Source organism: Pantherophis guttatus, chromosome 2, assembly GCF_059756535.1.
Source record: "Pantherophis guttatus breed Tessera chromosome 2, ASM5975653v1, whole genome shotgun sequence".
NCBI classification, from domain to species: Eukaryota; Metazoa; Chordata; class Lepidosauria; order Squamata; family Colubridae; genus Pantherophis; species Pantherophis guttatus.
The window spans coordinates 102,497,432-102,517,027 of NC_142064.1; the positions used below are offsets into that span (position 1 = coordinate 102,497,432).

Genomic DNA, 19,596 nt, shown 5'->3' on the forward strand with positions numbered 1-19,596 from the left:
GTTTAACAGGCTTGAGAATACCAACATAGTATTACTAATTCTGGCATTTCTACCACTCTTAATTTAGAATAAAGCATTCAAATATGGTAGCCATTTGGATCAAGCTCCAAAGCTCATAATTAACTCTACCCTATTTCAAATAAAATAATGTGAAGAGAGTACATATTATTTTATCAGGGATAAAAGATTTCCTGGTTAAGCCCAATCCAGCACTAAATCATAAACAAGGATTATTTCAGCATTTGGCTGCTTTGGTAGCAAATTCAGGCGATTCCATCATTGTAGTGACATTTATTCAGAAAAAAACTGCCCAAGTGAAATTTGTATATACCCGTATTTTTTGGACTATAAGATGCACCGGTGTATACAAGATGCACCAAGATTTTGAAGAGGTAAGAAAGAGAAAAAAGATTTTGCCCTCCCTGGCCTTCAGGAGCATTCTGCAGGCCTCCCAAATCCTCTTGGTGCCCCATTTTTCACAAAAACAGGCCCGTTTTTTGTAAAAATGGGCAAAAAATGGGCCTGTTATTGCAAAAAACAGACTGTGGAGAGGGTTTGGGAAACTTGCAGAGTGTTCCTGGGGGCTGGGGGAGGGCAAAAATGCCCCCATTTTTGCAAAAATCAGGGCGAAAAAAGGGGCCTGTTTTTCGCAAAAATGGAACAAGCGGGGCATGGCTTCAGGAGGCCAAAAATGGCTGTATTTGATGTATAAGACGCACCAACATTTCCACCCTCTTTTACGGGGAGAAAAGGTGCATCTTATACTCCGAAAAATACGGGTAAGTGCACTTTAACTTGGATGGCTCATTCCTGCTATTAATTGTTACTTCTCTCTCCCCCACAAAAAGAAATGGAATTTCCTATTCTTGAAAGTGTGGTATTGATAATCAGAGATGATAGGGAAAACTTACTAGAGATATTCATTTTGTGCCTAGAGGTAAAATGGAAGATGAAATTAAATAAGTATATGATAACCTGATTCATTCTCAAAATCTCAGATTAGCTTCTTGCAAAATGGAGATGGGAGGTGGTGAAGGATCACCATTGTTTTTCCAATGATTTAACAGCTTTTGTTTGGCCAAAAGTATTTATGTCAGCCTTTGTTTAATAAAATTCTCAAAATGGCTCCCGGTAGTAATAAAAACATTTTACAAGGCTGCATAAGACAACAGAGCAGTTGGACCAGAGAAAAAATGCTAAGAAATATCATTGGATTAAAGCCAGGTAGGAGAGGCTGCTTTAGTGAAAGGCCCTCTCTGTGATGGGCAGTGTGATACCCATAGACACCAATATGTACAAGGAAACTCCCAAATCTTCTGATTTGTTTCTTATTTCCCCCCCCCCCAAAAAAACCCTCGCTTGCTCTCAAATAAGAAAGCCCATTTTAGCATCATCTCTGTTTCCAATAATATTTTGGGGTGATACATAGCATCTTGGGAGAATTGGGAGAAGCAGTGTAACCGATTACAGTTGAATAGATTATTTGAGACTGACCACGCCTATCATGCTGATTTCCAAAATTTTCCAAGAACCCCCCCCCCCCAAAGATTGTTAATAAATGTAATGCTGATCAAGGATCCTTGGAAGGACAATTCACTGTCCACATCTCAGAAAAAGCCCATTCTCTGCCTCACTTCAACTAGCAGGAGAACATTTGAGATGAATCAAGAGGACCTAAAGCAAGAAGCCTTTTCTTTAGCTACCTGGCTGAAATCCTAAGCTATTTAGGACTTCAAAAATAAGTGCTAGACATTTGAATTATACTGAGAAACACTATCTGTGCATGGCATCATTTGGGACTGATGTTGTTAGTTCCATTTGGTTGATCTCAACCAGAAACAGTCCAGCTATACTTCAGATTAATTGAAGATGCCCGGTGATAGCTATATGTGTAACACTCACAGCAGAGTAATCTGGATATAACAAACTCATTACAGGATTGTAAGAAAAAGAACACTGCAGTTTATGGTGCTTTATCAGGAAATTTGCTTTAAAACCTGGATTTCATTAAATTGATTTCACTTCGGAGTTTAATGCCAGAGAAAAAATTAAGATACTTAACATTATGATAAAAATTATATATGATCCAAAGCCTGTGACTCTTAAAATTAGAATTCCCTTATCAAACAATAATTGCCGCATTCCCTTGTACTACTGTATAGTTCTTATTCCTGTTTAACTTGCAGTACAATAGCAGGAATGGAAATGAAGAGCAGAAGGAAGCAAAAAGGGAGAGTGTAGTTCTGCTATTTATAGCCTATGGAATAACAAAAGATGCAGAATCTGCCAATGCCATCAACCCTGGCTTAGCTAATGGCTGATCTTGAACATGTCTTCCACATTTTATCTTCTACCTACTATGTATTAAAATATTGAACTGATTTACCTGCTGTGTTATTTCAAATATTTCCATGTGACCTGAATAATAGCCAAGAAAGCAATATGATCCAAGCTGTCTCAGTTTTACATACTAGAAGTTTAAATCAGTATCTTTCTGGGCAAGCCAGTTGAGCCTGTTTTCCATAAGACCCAAGTCTGAATGAAAGGAATATTGGGACTTCTACAAGGTCCCTCCCTCATTCTCTGTTTGTACAAATACATGTCAAGGTCATATCACTTGCAATAGAAAAATAATTCAATTTCAGTCATTCTGGGCTTAAATGTTTTGTATAAAAAAACAAATAAGAGAACAAGAATCGGATAAGGAAAAATGAGTTTGCCTTAGTTCTTGCAAACTATCATCACTGTCCCACTCTTTTGAATGAAATTATTATCTAGGAACATGTTGATCTCTATATAGGGCTATATTATTATGATTGGTTGCATTATTAATAGTTATGGTTCATCACATAATCAGCCAAATGTTTGAACTGGATTTGGCATTTTTATCTGTCTATCAATAATAATAACTTTATTGTCATTGTACGTGTATACACAGTATACCCATACAACGAAATTCACTTAACACCCAAAGACCAGGTCCAACACACATAACAATCCCCAAACACACTCCCACCCACCACAATTCCCCATCCCTTACTAAGGACCTGGGATAGGCAAATGTTGTTTTAGATTTCATATTACAGTATTGGCATCTTTTAATGCTTATGTTAGCTGTTACTTTTGAACAAGCTTCAATGCAGGCAACTTTATTATTTTTGTTCTAGATGCTCAGTTATTCTTTGTTTCAATTATTCTTTAGCTAGAGGGCTTTTTTTTCCTGAGAAGTCAGAGAAGACGGTGCTTCCTGGTTTGTGAATGAAAATGAATCAATGTGTAAGATGTCTTTCTCTACTACGAATTCCTGCTGGTTTGCCTCTTCTGTCTGAGCTACTGCTGGTAAGGCTTCAGTTTCTTTGCCCTGGGTAAATCTTTGCAATTCTGCTTCTGTGAATATTTATTTTGTATTATAAATTGATGTTGATCTTCTAGTTTATTATAAATGCCAAAATGAATGTTGGACATACCTGAACGTTCGTTCTATGTGCGCTGCAGGAGAGTCCAAGCATGGATTTCAATTTGTCTGATTGGCCAGAGACTGAGTTGCAAAATCTTTGGCCACACCTCCTCCTCCCAGCCGAGCTTCAGTTTTTTCAACGAATAGATAGATCTGGAGAAGACGTAGCCCCAACTGATAAAATTGATCACACCTGGACCCCGGGCTGTACCAGAACCAAGGTGAGATTGGACTCTCCTGCAGCGCACATAGAACGAACGTTCAGGTAAGTCCAACTTTCATTCTCCTGTGCACTTCTTAGAGAGTCCAAGCATGGGATATACCCAAGCTAAATTGTCGTAGGGCGGGAGACAGATTTGTCCACGGTCTCTTCGGCCGGCAGAACCCGCTGTAACACCCGTCTTTCAAACGCCGCCTCCACTGAGGCAAACTTGTCCAATTTGTAATTCCTCACAAACGGTGAGGGAGAAGTCCAGGTGGCCACTCTGCAAATCTCTAGAATCGAGGCTTGCGTAGCCCATGCCGTTGTGGTGGCTGCACTTCTGGTTGAATGTGCTGTGATACGTGTGGTGTGGACCTAGCCTGATGTTCGTAGGCCAACGCAATGCACACCTTTAGCCAACATCCGATGGTAGATGGAGACATCTTCTTGCCCATAGACCTGGACTGAAATGAAATGAACAGAGATTCTGTTCGTTGGAAAGTAGCTGTAGGCTTAGTGTACTTACATAGAGCTCTGTGGACATTTAAGGTATGCCAGTGCTTTTCACGCGAATGCCTGGGTTTGGGACAGAAGTCTGGTAGAATAACTTCTTGCGCTCTGTGAAACCAGGTGTTAATCTTTGGTACAAATGTTGGGTCTAAACGGAGAACAACTCTATCTGGGTGAAAAATGCACAAGTCTTGTTGCACAGAGAGGGCTGGCAGCTCCGAAATTCTGTGTGCAGATGTGATCGCTATAAGAAAGGCAATCTTGAAAGTAAACAGTCTGATGCTGGCTGGTCCTAAGGGCTCAAACGGAGGAGATGTGAGCGCCTGCAAGACAACTGACAGATCCCAAGTTGGGTATCTATGGACAGTTGGAGATAACAGGTTGGCTACCCCTTTCAAAAAACTACGCACCCTTGGGTGCTGGGAAAGGAGCTGCTCCCTTGCCAGGTAGGATGGTGGCCAAAGCTGCCACTTGCCGGCAGAGGGTGTTTGTAGATAGTTCCTTATCAAGACCCACTTCCAAAAAGTCCAAGACCTATGGAACTAATTTCTCCTTAGTACACCAGCAATAAAATGAAGCCCATGTAGCCTCATATATCCTGTTCGTTGATGCCCTTCAGGACGCAAGGATGGTCGAAATTAATTTGCCTGAGAAATGTCCCTTCCTGAGGATCTCCCTTTCAAGTGCCAAATGGCCAACCGGAGCCAATGAGGGTCCGGGTGTTGCAGGGCCCCCTGGCTGAGGGAGATCCTGTGGGGCGGTATTTTCTATGGGGATGAGATGGAAAGTATCACCAGGTTTGCAAACCATGAGCGCCGTCGCCAGTGAGATGCCACCATCAGCACCTCCTCCTTCTCCAAGATCTTCCTGATGACCCTCGGTATTAGGGGGGTTGGAGGGAAGGCGTACAACAGTTCGGCAGACCACTGGCAATGGAGGGCTTTGATCCCCTCAGCTGCTGGTGTTCAGAACCTGGAATAAAATCATGGAAGTTGAGTGTTCTGTGGGCTGTCAAATGAATCAAGGACTGGAAGGTGGAATCTTTCTATTATTTGGTGAAATAGATCTGGGTGGAGATGCCATTCGGACTGGTTGATGGTTGTTCAGCTCAACTAGTCCGCTTGAGTGTTGGACGTCCCAGAAATGTTTTCCGCTCGTAAGGACCGCAGATGTTTCTCTGCCCAGAGATATAAGTCTTTTGCCTCACGCATCAAGACCCTGGAGCAAGTGCCTCCCTGTCTGTTGACATGCGCTTTGGCTGTTACATTGTCTGTCAGTAGAATCACGTGCTGATCTGCCAATTTGGTTTGAAAGTGGCGTAGCGCCAGATGAGCCACTCTCAGCTCCAGCCAATTAATGTCATTGAGCAGGTCTTGCTGAGACCACCAAACTTGCGTCACTCTGGAGTACAGGTGGGCACCCCAGCTGAAGAGATTGGCATCCAATGTCAGCACCAGTCGGGAAGGTTCTCGGAAGAGACAGTTGTTCTCCATGGCGACTGACGTTCACCAGTCCAGGGAACAGAGGATCTGCTTGGGAACCCTGATCTTGGCCATTGAATTGCTGCACCCTGGTCTCCCACTGGGTAAAAGGAGCAATTGTAAGACCCTTGTATGCAACCGAGCCCAAGGGACTATGGCCAGGCAAGATATCATTTTCCCTAATACAGTAGTTGGGAGAGAAGTAGTAAAGGAACTAGCTCTAAGGATTTGATCTGCTCCACCATCCCTCTTATGCTGGCTCGGCGTTCCTGAGACAGGAATACCTGTGATGTCTGAGTGTTGATCACCTCCCCTAGGTGAGTTAGACTGGTGGATAGTGTCAACTGGCTTTTCCCCCAGTTCACAGAAAATCCGTGATCCTGGAGAGTGTGGACCATGATCTGAAGGTCCTCTTCCGCCTGCCTTAAGGACAATGACTGAATTAGTACATCATCCAGGTAACATTGTAGGTATATGGGCCTCGCCCACAGATGTGCTGCTACAACATCTAGCAGTTTGGTGATAGTTTGTGGGGCCGAGGAAAGGCCGAAGGGAAGTGCTCTGTATTGCCAATGGTGACCTACATATGAGAATCTGAGGAGCCTTCTGTGGGACAGTCTGAGGGGGACATGAAGATATGCCTCTTTGAGATCTATCGATGTTAAAAGATCTCCCTGTCTGATGCAACCCAGGATCGTATGCAGGGATTGCATTTTGAACCTCTTATACTGGATATGTACATTGAGTTCCTTCAAATCCAAAATGGCCCTCTGACCCCCCCGAACTCTTTGGGACCAGAAAGAGGATGGAATAAAATCCAAGACCCTCTGATCCCCTGGCACCGGTTCTATGACCATGATGTCCAGCAGGTGCTGAATCTCGGCGTCCATCAGAGCCCTCTTGGTGGCATCCCTGGGAACTGGGCATAGAATAAACAGTCATGGGGGGTTGGAACAAAATTCTAGAGTGAGCCCAAGCTTCATTGTTTGCAATGCCCAAGCATCTGTAGTGGTATCCTGCCACTGACTGACAAACATCTGTAACTGGCCGCCAATGGGGATATGTGACTGAGAGTCATTTCGTGTGGCGGTAAGGCTGGCTACTGGCACCCCGATAGGGCCATCTCGATTGTGATTGACGAGCTCTGTCGCGGAATGCTGACCTGTTCTGTGCCCTATCCATACTGTGGGGATACTGTCTGTGATACTGTGGGGTGGAGAATCCCACCTCCAAGGCATGAAAGGGCTGCCTGTGATAAAAGGGAGCAGATCTCCTGTCCGTTTGCTTTAAGAATGAGGAAAGGCCTTTCATTTGTCTTTTCCTCCACCAGGATTGGATCTAAGACTTCCCCAAACAACTGACATCCCCTGAATGGAGCAGATGCTAATCTCCATTTGGATTTCATGTTGGCTTGCCACTGGCGTAGCCAAAACTAATGTCTGGAAGTAACATTGGACGCCAGAGCCCTTGAGGCGAATTTGGCCGCATTGAGAGTTGCATCAGCTGAATACTCAGCTGCAGCAATTAATTTACTGATATCCTGCTGCAGACGGGTATCCTCTGAAGAGGTCCTAGTCTGCATCTGCCTCGGGCATAAGAGCAATGTTCTAGAGAAGAAGGATGCGGCTGTGGCTGATCTAATTGCCCAAGTGGCTGCTTGGTGAGTTTTACGGGCAGACAGCTCTGCTTTCCTATCCTCAGCTCTCAACCCCTCTGCAGTGTCTGAGGGAAGAATTGCTGCTGAAGCCAAGGTGGCCAGTGGTGCATCCACAGTTGGAATCTGTAGGAGCTCCTCTAGTTCCTGCTCTGCTGTGTACATTTTCTTGTCAATGCCACTAGGGGCAGGGATGGACCCACTGCCTTTGAATGACATCCACAAAGAACTTGGGAGAAGGAATCACTTCCTGTGCTGTGACCTGCTCTGTAAAGAGACTGGCACGGGGATCCCAAAATTCCAAGGGGATTTCATCAACACTCCCCGTCCTACCCATGTTGGCTGTTGATTTGGCCTTAAATAATAAGGTCTTAAAAAGGTTAGGGTGGAAAAGCCCAGAATACGAGGGTTTGTCTAGGGAAACCCCTTCATCCTCAGAAAATTCAAAACCACCCAATTCTTCCTCCCCCACCAGCAAGGCCTTGCTTTGCATTGATGGGGGTGGGGAATGAGGCTCCCTGAAATAACCTTTATCTGGATGCAAGTTCTGATGTAGGCCTCCAGACTGCGAAGGTCCTGGATTTAATGGCCCAATTAATCCCCTTTGGATGAAAGCTGCATTGATACCTTGCGCAATAGTTTGTGCTATGGCATTACATAATTCTACAGACAAGTTCTGGTCTGGATTCTCCTAAGGGTGGAGCCCCGCCACTGTAGGAGTAAAGATGGCAGATGGAACGGAAGGTCTGTTGCCAGATACAGATACAGCAATCCTGAAGCAGACAGGCCGGAGGCATGATCACTCTCTTCCTGATAGGGAATAGCATGAAATTCCTGTCCCTCTGGAATCACATTAGGAGACCAATTTAGCTGGTCCTCCAGTAGTGTTTGTGATGGTATTTCCAGTGCTAAAGGCATGCAAGGCACACTAGCACTACCAGAAATCCCCGGGCTCCTTGCAGCCTCTGCCTGCTTTTGCAAAATGCTTTTCCAGGGCCTTCTATCTTCTTTTGGCATCTTTGTCAGATGCTAAAGAAGTTGATTTGGAATGCTTGGACTTGGATCTGGTAGAAGGTCCTTTTGCTCCTGATCTTGCCTTCTTTGGCTCAGAACACCCAGCTATCTGCTATCTGGGGGAAGATCCAGCAGAAATACTGCTGTTTGAATCTATGCAGTCTGCCATTATTGCTGTAACAGCTGGTAGTGAGAGTCTTGATAAGTCACACAGATTGCAATCAATTTGCTAGAAGGGAATGTTTAATCACTGAGCAAAAATGCTGGATACTCACTGTGCAGTCCAGGCCTCTAGAAAAGTGCCAAACTGTTTGTTTGTGCAATACAGGATGCAAAAGCAGAGCAGTGGAAAAGGGAGCAAAACCGACAACACAATTACTAATGCCACCTCACAATCAGTTCCTGAAACAGGCAACACGGTTTACTTGTGCGTAATGGCTGTCTTCCTGGATTCTGACTGAAGCCTCGGTCGTTGAATGGCCGCTCTCTGCTACAAAGCTGTCTTACAAGCCTCTTGGCCCTTGCTGCAGCTCGCAATGGCTTGGTGATCTTGGCTGCCGCCCCAAAATGGTGGCTATCAGCGCTCCAATCTCTGTGCAGCACAGCGAACAGCTCTTCCAGCACGCTGTGTCCAACCAGCCTCTGACCGACTCCTCGGTCTTCCCAAGACTAATTCCGACCTCTGGTGGTCGCTGCTACCTTGCTGGATAAATAAGCTGACCACGCGGCAATGACGGCGGCGGCAGCAATTGCGTCAGTGCTCCCGGCGTGGAAGGCAACCCAAGCACGCTCTCAGCGCTCTAGTGGCTTTAAAATGACTGCCGATTTTTTTTAATGCCCAATTTCCAAATTATGCTTTATTAATTAGTATGATCAACTGAAGATATGTCTCTCTAGGCCGACTGAGTTGAAAAAACTGAGGCTCGGCCAGGAGGAGGAGGCATGGCCAAAGATTTTGCAACTCAGTCTCTGGCCAATCAGATGAATTGAAATCCATGCGTGGACTCTTCAAGCAGCACACATGAGAATATTGTTTGCCTTCCTTTCATGTAGAGGACTAGAAAGGGAAGATCTCCTTTCTAATAAATTTCCTTCTACTTCCTTGTGTTAAAAAAAGATTATGGAGGCAAGAAAATGATGGCAGTTATGCCATGGACTTGAGATAGGCATTTTGTTCCCCAGCCAAGATGAGGGCTGAAGGATGACTGCACTCTTTCATGCCAAAAAGGGTGAAACAAATGCTGCCTGGTGTAGATCCTAAGGATGAGATGTAATCTGAGATTTTATTTGTCCATTCTCTTTGAAGTTTCTTATATGTCAGTAATACTGATTAAGTATAATTGTTAAAGGTTCGAGCAATGTTCAGAAATAGGAGTTCCTTGTAACAAATTGTGCTGGGAAAATTTTTTAGTATGATCAAATTATTTTTCTCACTGCCAAGAGATTAATGGCTACAGGTGGGTCTCACCAAGGATGTTTGTTTCTTAATTTGTTTTGGAGTTGTCTTGGAAAGGATAGAAAAATTATACTGTCTCAAAATGCTCAGTCTTGTTTTCTTGTATTATCATGGGTAAGGAGAACCAGGTTTTTAACAAAAGTGTAACAATGTTTTCCAAGAAGTAAGAAGAAAAGAAAAGATGAATCTGGTCCTAGGGATGGATGAGCCCTAATCCCACCAGAAATCATATTCTAATATGTAAATTGCAGATCTCCCAATACAAAGAAACAGCTTGAAAAAACATGGACATCTTTAAAAATTCTGCAGTGTGATCTCTCCCTCCCTCCCTCCCTCCCTCTCTCTCTCTCTCTCTCTCTCTCGTGTGTGTGTGTGTGTGTGTGTGTGTGTGTGTAATTTAATTAGCACATTCTGAAACAAAAGCCCAACCTACAATGTCAGTTTTATTTACATGAATGTCTCCAGCCTCTATAGACAATAAAAAAAAAAAAAAACTTAAGTGGTTGAAGTCCAGTGACCTCTATCTACCGGCCCAGAAACTGATAGGGAACATCTTGGAGTGTAGATAATGAGTTTGCCTTTGGGTAAAATAACATTTTGTATCTTTCCATGCTGAAATTTTGTGAGTGTCTATTTCATGTTGTCAAAATTCCAAATGGTCCAAATTGCCAATCCCTCTCTTTGAACACCAAATGGGAAAGGAGAAGCCATGAAATTGTTCCCTCATTACCTAATGCAACAGAAGTTAACATCTTTTGTCTTTCCATTAGTGGCCCCAGAGTCCCTATTCTTTAGTATGATAAATGATTATGACCCTTTCCCAGCAGGACTGTATGTATGTTCTGGTACCAGAAGTGGAACTAGATGAATCAATTGGGAAGTCACAAGATTAGATGCCCCCTTCTGCCTAAACATCACTGCAATCAGCTAGCCTCCATGACTTGTTTTAAAAACAAGCCCATATTTTAAAAACAAGCCCATATGTCATATCAGTAATCTAATATACTCTTTTAATTGGCCCTGGTAACCTCTGTTCAGACTTCCCTGATATGCACTGGGCTTCTCTTAAATGCTCTGAAATAGATTCCTGGGTACTTATGTTTCTATCTTTAGTTACAAACATAGAGGACAGGCTCTTAACACAAAACAGTTGGGCTAATCATTGACAATCTGTAACTATAAAAAGGTGCAAAAGTCACAGCAATAAGGACAGAGAAGATATTTAAAAATACATTATAAACAAAGGGGATTATAGTTATTAAGTAGGAAGTTGCTCCAAAAAGTGGTGGCTGTGCTTTGTCAGGTGTCCTGATACAATCCTGGTTCAAGAGATCCCCAAGTTTTTTTCTCAACAAGAGTTTCCTCAAGTGCAGCTTTTTTGATTCTTTTCCATAGTAATGGGACAGAACATGATACGGTTGGGGAGGGAGTTATATGTCTTTTGTGAATGATGGACAGGAGTCGTTCCTTTAAGAAAAGCACCCTTAGCTGATTTACCTTGCTCCAAATTTCATAGCAACTTCTAAAAAATAATTTTTTTTGCAGTTTTGCAAAACATCCCCCCTTAATCTGCACACATCTCTTCTACTTCTATTTATTTGTCATGTTAAAAAGCAAACCGACTTATTAATCTCTTTTTGGAATGATGAAAATTTGGATTATAGGAAAGATGCTGGGGATACAATTTTGGCCTTGCCCCACATTTCTAGTCTTTCCTTGTTGACTGGGATAATCTGAAAAGTAGCTGTAATTCAAGAATATAGTGTCTACATTCAGCTCAATGTTAGTCACAAATAGCTGAAATACTTCTTCAGATTTTCTCCATCAAAACAGGACCGCTGAGGCTGAAGATGAGAGTAGTATACCAGGATGTGTGGATACACACTCCTTCCATAGATGTATATTTTAAGCTGCTGTAGTTTATATGACTGGAGTCCTATGCACACTTACTTAAAACTGGTCACCATTTATCTCAGTGGCAATCACAGAATCATAGGGCTGGAAAAGAACTTAAATATCTTCTAGTGCAACCCTCTGCCCAAGGCAGGAGTTCTTATACCATCCCAGACAAATGATTGTCCAATGTTTCTTGAAAACCTCCATTGATGGAGCATCCACAACTCCAGGAAGAAAGCTGTTCCGTTGCTTAATAGTTTTCACTGTCAAGAAATTCCTCCTTATTTCCAGATTGGATCTTCCTCTGATGAGCTTCCACTCATTTCTTCTTATTTTACCCTCTGGTGCTATGGAGAATAAATCAATATCTCTTCCCTGTGACAGCCCTTTAAATATTGGAAGACAGCTATTATAGCACACCTCAGCCTTCTATTTGTAAGGCTAAACATATTTAATTTCCTTAGCTGCTCATTGTACTGTTTAGCCTCAAGTGTCCTAATCATCTTTATTGCTCTTCTTTGCACTCTTTCTAGGGTCCCAGCATCTTTTTTGTATCATGGTGATCAGAGCTGGCCAGAAGCATTTACTCACTTCTGTGTAAATGTGTAGGAGACCAGTCTCTGACTGAATTAGCCACCTATTAGGCCAAATAATATACAGTACAATCTAATATTTTTGTGCAGTTTAAGTGACTGAGAGCCTTTCTACTCTTATATCAAAGCATGATGGCACAAAATCATTTGACAACATATTTTCTCTGCAGTTTCCCCATGATGTTGTCAGTTTCTTTTCCCCATCCCATGGAACCTGTTTAAGACATCTGCAGATGTATAAGTGTTTAAAAAGTATCCATCTAGTCCAGGGGTATCAAACTTGCGGCCCACGGGCCGGATGCGTCACGTGTTGGCTTTGCCCCCACGCGGTTTAGTGAAGGGGGAAAAAGTCCCGATATGTCACATGATGCCGTCGTGACACCGTAAATTTGACATCCCTGATCTAATCTGTTACCTTGTCAAGTTTGATCTTGGATTGGTTTGAAAGTCGTTGAAAATCAGCCAGCATGCAATTTTAATTGATGATGATGATTTAGCATTTCTCCTCTTAATTTATCACAATTGAAGATGTTAAAGAAATGCTAAGCTATTGTGGGAGTATATTGTCACACTGATAAAGAGGCAGCCATTGGGTAAATTACATCAAAGTACTGGTTGACTTGCCTTCTCCCCACCTACATTGAAGGGCAAGAGAAAGAATAAAAGAACTTAAACTGCTTTGAATTAGTTGTAAATAAAGCTCACATCTGAAAGCCAGAGTATTTGTCAGAATTCTTGTGGTGTTCTAACAAATCTTACTTAACAGATCTCAGATTTGATGCTTATTAGTTTCTTTGCAGTCCTGATTGCTGCTTCATAGTTCTGACACCTTGAAGGAAATTAGGTGAATGACAGTGACTGGGAACAGAGACAATAGAGACAGGATGGGAATTGGCATGGAGACAGTCGATTTCATGCCAGTCTAACTTTCTGCTGATTCAAGATTATGTAGGTGGTGAACAGTTCAGCTCAGCAGTGGGGAAAATCTTTGAGCTTTAAGCAAGTTACTGCAGTATTTTCTGAGTTTCAATCCCACATTGGCAACATAATACTACAGGACTATTATAATCCTTACCCAGATAATTTCAAGGTTTAAAAGATTATTCAAATATTCAATTTATGAAAAACACTTCAGGACAAAAGGCCTTCCAGATTTGAATTAGGAAATACTTCTTCCTGATCAAATTAGGATCAAATCAAATTAGGCCTGAGAAAGCACTGAGCATAATTCATAAACGTTTTTAACATTTAAGAGAATTGGATTCCCCCCACTCAACTGTTCTTTAAAGTTTAGTCAGGCATTGATGGAAAATTTCTGACTGGGTGTATTCTAGTCCAAAAACAACAATAACCAACTCCTTCCCTTACACTCAACACAAACATTTTAAAAGACATACTGTAGACAGACATTTCTTCTTTCTGAATTGCTTTTCCTGCAGCACTGTGAATGTTATAGATGGTCGCAATGCCTACTTTTCCTAGTATAATTGGATCAGATTCTGAATCAAATTTATTTATTGGTTTCTGTCTTAGCATTTGTGTTTATAGAAGCAACAAATACTGCAAGCCATCTATAGTACTGTACTACAATTATAAGGGAAGTAGGACATCACACTGCCATTACAGCTTTATCACTGCACAGGAACACAAGCTTCAAAGTAAAAATGGAGTACTGTTCCTTAGTTGTATAATTTCATGTGGGCTCAGTGAAAAATGGCCTAAAATCCTTTTTTTAAAAAAGTGATACTAACTTTGCTACCTGAAAGCTCCTAATACTCTGCCAGAGGATAAAGAAGAAGATGAGGAAAATGTCACAAAACAGGTTTGGCACCTAAACCATTATCACCAATAGGAATTATAAAATGGCTAGATTGCAGCAGGTGTGTCTTGGTAGCACAGAGAAATTACAATATTGCTTCCACTCCAACCTCATAAAAACAGCACTCAAAAAGCAAAATATGAAGGAAAACAGCCCAAAAGAATAGGTTGAGAAATGTTCATGTTACAATCCTATTGCAGATTGGCCCTTCTTTCTTAACCCAACCTAGGTTATTGTGAGGACCAAGAGGGAATAAGAATGGGGGAAGGGAAGGATACAAATTGTTTTGCCTTGAGCTCTAGGCAGGAAATCCATTTAAAAAGGTAGTAAACATAAATGTAATAAAAGATTCAAGACAGAGACTTTTCTAACTTTAGGCAATTTGCTCTAATATTTTATATTCTTCCTGTTTCTTTTCAAAGCATATATATACATTTTATTCTCAATGCAAGGAAATCATATTCTCTTGGACTTTTTCTTTCTGACCTAAAGCTCAGTTCATCTGTTCTTCTGGGGAGAATTCTGGCAAAACATGATATAATGGCTAGGGTTTTTCACAAATATGCCCAGTATGGAAACTTTTCGAAAATGATACGTGTTTTCTCCTGAAGCAGCCCATTAGCCTGAGTTCCTTTCTAGATGTGGGGACTTCTATCTGAACATTAAAGTCCTGACCCCATCTGTTTCAACCTAAACTGAAAACAATATTGATACTGAATTCTTCTGTCACCTGATAAAGCACGTCCATTAATTTGTGGAAAGGCAAATGTTAGAACATGCAGCATGGCCCTGTCTTACTGAAATTAATATGTTGAAAGAAAGGAACATTACCGTGCAGTGTAGGAGTTTCTCATTAGATGAACCCAGTGACAGAGTTCAACTACCAGCAGAGGTGGACTGCCTCTCTATGAGATAGTTTATGGATGACTTGCGAAGTGACTTACTCTTATTCTTCATAATTTAAACAACAGAACAAAATAGCCCGCTTACGCAAGATGGCCTTTTCCCCCTGCCCATTACCAATCTTTTCCACACATGCCATACACTGCTAAATTCTCATCTCAAACACAAAGCTTTGTATGGGTCAGAACCTGGCATGACTGCTTCCTTATGAGCTGCCCATCCACTGATTGTTTTTTTTTAATAATAAAAGTGGGTTGAACATTGCATAAAGAAACAATATTTGCAGCCAGCTCTTCAATATAGAACATTTCCAAGCTGTCATACAGCATAAGACGAGAACAATAAGCAGCATTAAAAATGAAAGGATCTTAAATTGCCACTTTAAGTCAAGAAGCAAGGAAAAACAGAATAGGAATGAAGATTTAATGGACCGTGATCCTATTAGGAGAAAAGGGAAAAGACTGAATACATTTTTAGGATAAGAAGAACTCAGAAAGATAAGTAGGAAGAATTAGCCAGGACATGAAGCCTGCCATAAAAGAAAACAGATTAAGGAATGTAAGCTATTTGTATGCATTTCTTGTTTTGAATAAATAAATAAGTCATTGTTCTTGAATAAATGTTCTCCATAAAAACATTTACAGGGCTTTAAAAATATATATGGGTCCCATTTTCCTGCCCACTGGGCACTCAGGCAGCTCCATGTCAAGGAGATAGCAGACAAGCCTCTTCAAAATGAGAATTCTATACCTGAGGGAACTGTCTGCCTTAACAGACATTTGCCTCATCTAAAGCCAATCTTGGTATATATACAAATGGATACTTGGAGTTTCCAGTTCTCCAAAAACCCAGAACCTAACAGACAAGGAGTCAAAGGAGTTTTTTTAAAGCAGTATTAACTGATCCCAGTTAGTGGTCTATCATTTCTGTTTTGAATTATTGCTAGTTTCTGAGCAGCTTTAAAAGACAGCAGCACATGCAGCAGATAGAAGTAATCTGATCTGGGAATTATTTCACTATAGATAAGTTTAAACAGGCTCTTCTTGGACAAGAGGGGCCACAACAGGCACACCTGTCTCACCTTGGTGAACCATATTGTTGATACTGGAGATCCCAGTGACCATGGGGGATCTTAGCTTACATCTAGACTGCAGACTGATCCTTTTTAGCATCCATCTGCAACAGACTGTTGATCTGTCCTTCCTGGAGAGGCAAATCATCCAGCAACATATCAATGTATTTTTAGGACTGACTTTTAATTTACTGGCCCTCATTCATTCATAACATCAAATTAATGATTTTCTGAATGAGATGTAATTGCCTGGATTTGACATAGAAATTCCATGAGTTACTCTGATGCATGACCTGTCCTAGAACAGAATGGTGCAACCTCGTAGAAGAAGCAAAAAATGATGTGAATGATGTTTTGCTTGTGTTCCTTCTGTGGTGGCTATTTAATTACAGTTTAATACTGTAATCCCAGTTTAATACAGGGAATACTTTTATTGATGTGGTATGTATGCATTTTTCAAGATAGGTGTGCACCAGCAGTTCATCATCTGTGAAGTGGATACTATTTCACAGATGGCTACTTGGAATTATTCCTTCTGTGAACTTGTTTAGAAAAGTGGTTTTGTATTTTGAGCGCAAATACCCATTTCTGCCTTGTATTTGGCATATTAGGCAACTAATTTTTCTGTCAACTTCTCCACTGTGCCTTTTTGTTTTGGAAGTAGTCATGTCATTATGAGAGTGATTATAACCAGGAAAATGGTCTTGTTAATAGCCATTATAGGAGAATATACACATTATCAAAATTCCCTATGCCCAGAAATGTTGGGCGCCCTCTTCTAGTCTAAGTCCATGCTATCTATATCAAGTGTTTAAGAATATGTAGATTGGTATAAAGTCAATCTGCTTTACTTTCCATTTTGTAAGGAATATTTCCAGTCCAATAGATATAGGTTAGTGTACCCAGATGCTGCCAGCTTCCTCCATAGTAATTCACTCAGACCCACCTTAGTAGGGATCCTGAAGCCCAGATTTTGGAAAAGTCAAGCCTTCATACAACATGTCAGGCATAAGGTATCAAGAACAACACAAGGGATTGCTCATAATAGTTTCTTTATTGCTGTTCCACCATAATCAGGAATCTTGTCAGATAAAAACATACTCTGCAAAATTATCAGATAAATCCCATAAAGGTTTAGGGAGGGTGCCTTCTGGAGCTCTTTCTATAAACCAAGGACTCAAGGCTGATCTGCCTCTTAACCCGTTAGGAAAAATTCCCTTCCTCCTGCATTTCAATGCTAGATTCAACCATACAACCTATTCCACTGTGCCTAGAAAGCAACTCACAACCAACACAGGTGTTAAAACAGCTTTCATGTGATCTTAGTACTTACATCATTAACCTAGTTCTTGTATTTTGCATCAACTGGATCTTATTATGCTGGAATGTAATCTGGTATCCCAAGAAGGAGGGGTTACTTCCCAGAGAGCAAAGAGGAGGCGGAGCTTGGAAGGTGTGGTAGGCAGGAAGAGGGCAAAGACCCTTCCTAGAAGTTCACAGAGTACATCTATAGTTTTGGCATATAGCGTAGTTGTTTTAGCATGGTAAGATTGTTTCTGTAGGTGAAGAATAAAGAAACTACTCAGAAATAACTCCCTGTATCATTCTTGGTTTTTGGGGCCTGACATATGGACAATTTAAGGACAGCTTCACAGAAAACATGTGATAATAATTACATTGGAATGAAGCTGAAACCCTTGTCACAACAACACAACAGTATAACACACCACAACTGTTACCTGGGAACCCACTGACACCTGAGGATAAAGGAGCACTCCCGGACACTCTGCACCTGTTCATTCAGGAGAAATGTGATATATTCCAGAATGTCAGGCCTCCAGTCTTTGAGTCCCGATTCCTCATGATTAACAACACTGCATTTGCCTGGGCTAATTTTAGCAATCTAGCCGTTTTTATTTTTTGAAAGATATGGTTTTAAATTTTGGCTTAACTGTAAATGTATCAATTGTATTCCTTTTTATAATTTCTATTTTTAAATTGTTGTAAACTAACTTTCTGTTTATATTCAGGAATGCAATACATTCAATAATAAAATGAATGCATGAATTTAGGCGATACACGTCTTAAGACACTGACGGCAAAGAGCAGTAAAGCACTTGGCATAATACGGGTGTATAGCATTCTAACGATTCTCCAGTCTAAAATTCCTAACAGATTTTATGCAAGTATTACATAGTATAGGAGACAGAATTGACTCATTTGGCTCTAATAACAGGTGAACTACTCTGTTCATACACTTTCCCATCACTGTAAACTGTTACTCTTCCTCCCTGCCATCTGTACCAGTCAGCCTTCCTTCAACTGGTCCTTGTCTTCAGATTCTTCCATCTGCTATATCAGCTTCTCATCATCTTACACAATGCTCATGTGCATGGACCACACCCAGACATTTCCCCAAATAAACTGGAAAACCACCTTATCCTATTCCTTAACCTACAATCTATCATGCTAATAATGTTTTCTGCTTCAGGGAAACACCCATTTTAGACTTTAATATCCTCCCACTGCATTCATATTTCACGTCCATTAGTAGTCAAAGGATCTTCAGGAACAGCTCTGTTCTATCTGGCCTTAATAGCATGGAATAGCTCCTACATCTTCTTCATTGGACTCCTACAGTTTACATAAAAGGCAATAATAACTGCATTGACCAATGAACAAGAAAAAAACCAAATTCCACATCAATGTAATACCTTCATTATGCCCCTTCAAATATCAAAAGGATCAAGCAATTTTTTAAGTTTAACAAACAGGACTTAGATCAACACAGGCGTCAAGCACCATTTTTCTCTTCTTTTGCTTTATTAATATGCTTCCAGAGCAATACTGACATTAATTACACAGTCAACCCAGAATTGAAACTGGTAGTCAACTATATGAGAATCAGTGGCATAAGACATGCCAATGATAGGAGTTATTGGATGGCATGGCTTGTAAAGTGGGGATGAATCTCAGTATGTTTTATGTTTCTAGGCCAGGGGTGTCAAACTCGTGTCGTCACAGCATCATCACGTGAGGTATCATGACTTTTTCCCCTTTTGCTAAACCGGGCGAGGGCATTGCCAGGGCATGACTCATCCGGCCCACGGACTGTGAGTTTGACACCCCTGTTCTAGGCCCACTAAATGTGGTGTGTCGAATTATAGATGTTTGAAGGAACAAGGTTCTTAGTCCAACTGTTTGACACTGTGGAGATGTGTTAGTCAATGTGTATACATGAGCTTGTTGGCTAATGCTAAATTTACTGAGCAGATTGTGGGTGTTGGCTTGATTACAAATGCAGATTAACTATTGAGACTTTAAGAACTGTTTTGGGAAATATTGCCTCTTTCCCTTTACTTTTCAGCTCCCTCATCTGATCTTTTAAATCTTTTCATCCTGGCCTGGAACTTTTTTGGTGTCTGGATGAAAAGAACTGTTTTAAGTTCTGCTTTCAACCAAATGATGAGAATAGGGTTGACCCACGTGATTATCTACAGCTTGCCTTTCATTTTGAAAACCTGAATCACTCAAGATGA

The 19,596-nt window shown here is 41.2% G+C and overlaps 1 protein-coding gene across 1 annotated transcript in view; it reads right to left on the minus strand.

Annotated features, from left to right (window-relative positions):
- The window catches only part of CASR (calcium sensing receptor), a 41,400-nt gene that overhangs the window by 10,670 nt on the left and 11,134 nt on the right, over positions 1–19,596 (minus strand). The gene's annotated exons all lie outside the window — the stretch shown is intronic.